We start from the raw sequence: 3327 nt of genomic DNA on the forward strand, positions 1-3327 counted from the left end.
AAAGTCATATTTGGCAGAAGCTATATTTTTAGAGTTAATTATAACAAGATTACAATTATCTTTATGATAATTATTAATTCTCTTTAATTATGGTACAATTCTTCAGTTCAAAGGATTATACAGAGCTCCAGTAACAAAAGAGAGGACAAATAAATCACTAAATTATTAATTTATTATCATAAAAATGTATTACAAACTCTTAAAACTGCTCAAAAGGAGAAGATAGGTTGTCTCAAATGAAACTATTTATTATAAGCACTGTCAATTCAATTAAAAAAACACACACAAAACTAGTGTGAATAATTGTTATTTAATCTTTGTGATGGGTAATCATACCAAAAATCTGTTCATATGTTGGTAAACATCGGAATGTCCTTTGCAAATGTCTTTTGAAATCCTTGCTCCATTTCATAATATGGTCATTTTGGTTTTTTGTTGATAAGTTGTTTTGGTTTTATATATATTTCAGTCTTCAGATTCTCATTGGATATATTGTTTCCAGAGATTCTTCCAATCATTAGCTTACCTTTGTACTTTTTGAAGTCTTTTCTTGGAGACAAGCTTTTAATCTTTATGAGATTCTATTTTCTTATTTTACCTTTTGTTATTATAGCCAGGAAGGACTGGCCAGCGGAGAAGGACATCATGCTCAGAAGGATGGAGGGACAGTGCAGGAGAGGAAGACCCTGGATAAGACGGATTGATACAGCAAGTGGAGTAATGGGGGTAGATGTGTCGGAGTCAGTGAGACTGGCTCAGGATACGCTATTGTTCAGAGCTGTTGTACATGGGTTTGCTATGAGTCACAGGTGACTCTATGGCATATAACAACAGTATCATTAAAACCTAGGCCCGATGGCACAATTTTATGGTTTTTTCCTTTATAAGAGCTTCACGTCTCTCATCAAATTTATTTTTAGAAATTTCATTCTTATAGATGTTATTGTCAATATTATTGTTTCCCTGATTTCTCTATCAGTTTTCTTTTTACTGATGTATAGAAACCCAACTGATTTTTGTTTTTTAACATTCTATCCTTTAATTTTGCTAAATTCCTCTCTTAAGACTAGACCTTTTCTTGTGGTCTCTTTGGGATTGTCCATATATCGGATCATATCTTCTGCAAATAGAAATAATTTTACTTCCTTTTCAATCTGTATGGACACGTTTTACTTCTTTTTCTTGTTTTTATTGCTCTGACTGTTGTAGTGGTGTGCCATCAATTGCTCTGACGAGGACTTCTAATAAAGAAATCCTGGTAGTGTAACAAGTTACTTGTCTGCTTCCTAATCAAAAGATCAATGGTTCAATCCACTGGGTATTCCACACGAGAAAAACCTACTACACGAGTAATCTACTCCTGTAAAGAATTCCAGCCTCATAATACTAAAGGAAAGTCAGTGAATCAGAAATGATCCAAAAAAATCAGTGAGGTTAGTATTTCTAATAGAACACTGCAAAGAAATGGTAAGAAAAACACTAGTTTTGTTGCCAGTTTCAAGGGGAAAGCTCTTAATCTTTCTCCATTAAATAGAATGTTGACTTTTCACATGTCTGCTTGCTGAAACAGAAGAGGATCTGAAGCCCTTGCTGCAGAAGGTCAAGAACTGCAGCCTTCAATATAGATTGAAACTCAACATCAAGAAAACAAAGATTCTCACCACTGAGCTGATTGGCAGCATCATGATAGATAGTGAAGAGACTGAGATTATTAACAGCTTTAGTTTGCTTGACTCCACAATCAACACTCTTGATACCAGCAGCCAGGAAATTAAAAGATGAATTGCATTGGGAAAGTCTGCTGTCAGAGACTTCTCCAAAGTACTGAAGAGCAACAATGTCAGTCTGGAGATAAGGTGTGCCTGATCCAGGCTATAATCTTTGCAATTAAGCTGGACAATGACTAGAGATAATAGGAGAATTGATGCCTTTGAGCTGTGGTGCTGGAGAGGAGTATTGAATATACCATGGACTGCTAGGAGAACAAACCAATTTGTCCTAAAGAGGGTTAGACCAGGCAGGATTCTGAAGCTTCATCTGACATACTTTGGACATGTTGCAAGGTGAGACCAGTCCTTGGAGAGGGATGTCATGTTTGGGAGGGTGGAGGGACAGCGCAGGAGAGGAAGACCCTTGATGAGATGGATTGATTCAGTGACTGGGGTAATGAGGGTAGGTGTGTCGGAGACAGTGAGGATGGCACAGGATAGAGCAGGGTTTAGGGCTGTTGTACACAGGGTCGCTATGAGTCACAGGTGACTTGACAGCACATAACAACAACAGCAGCAACAGATCATATTGAAGAATTTACCTCTAAACCAGCCTTCTTTAGGGTTTTCATTAAGAAAAGATGTTTGTCAAATGCTTCTATATGTCTAGAGGTGACCTTGTGGCTCTTCTCTTTTTTTCTATTGATGTGATGTAAGGGAGATCTGGAGGCACAGTGGTAAGGAGTTGTTCTGTCAACCCAAAAGTAGATAGTTTGAATCCACCAGTTGCTTCAAGGAAGAAAAATGAACAATCTCTTCCTGTGTGATGCACTGTCTCAGAAACCCCACTTAAGGGTCAGCTTTGAGTCAGTTTCAACTTGACAGTACATAACAACATTAATACATTACAGTGATTTATTTTGTAATGGTGAACTATCCCAGGCTTCCTGGAGTACATTTCATTTGGTCATGGTTTGTGACTCTCGTAATGGGCTGTTGGATTCTGTTTGCTGGTACTTTGTTGAGAATTTTTGCCTTTCTTTTTAGAAGATATGTTGACTTACAGTTTTCTTGTGGTATCTTTGTCTGCTTTAGATCTCAGGATCATTTCTTTCTTCCTCATCACTTGGAAGAGTTCCAACAGTATTGGCATCAATTGTTCCATAAATATTTACTAAAATATCCTAATGACTCTACACGGTCCAAGACTATTGGTTTTTGTTGTTAGAGGGCTTCTGCTCACTAATTATAACTTGTCATTTGTTACGCATCTATTGAGACTTTACATTTCCTTGAATTGTGGTATTGGCCAAGAGAATATGTTGTGGACTGCCAAAAGAACAAATAGATCTGCCTTAAAAGCACAGTCAGAAAGTTCCCTCAGGGCAAGGATGGTGAGACTTCATGTCACATATTTCGGGCATGTTCTCAGGATGGGCCAGTCCCTAGAAAGGACTCGTGTTTGGAAGGGTAGAGGGCCGAGGGAAGAAGACCTTCAAGAAGACAGATTAACACTGTAACTATAGCAATGGGCTTACATGTATCAGAGATTGTGAGGGTGATATGGAACCCGGGGAAGTTTTGATCTGTTGTACACAGGGTTGCTATGAGACCGAAT

Source organism: Elephantulus edwardii, unplaced genomic scaffold, assembly GCF_000299155.1.
Source record: "Elephantulus edwardii isolate Elephantulus edwardi_28Jun2011 unplaced genomic scaffold, EleEdw1.0 scaffold00121, whole genome shotgun sequence".
NCBI lineage: Eukaryota > Metazoa > Chordata > Mammalia > Macroscelidea > Macroscelididae > Elephantulus > Elephantulus edwardii.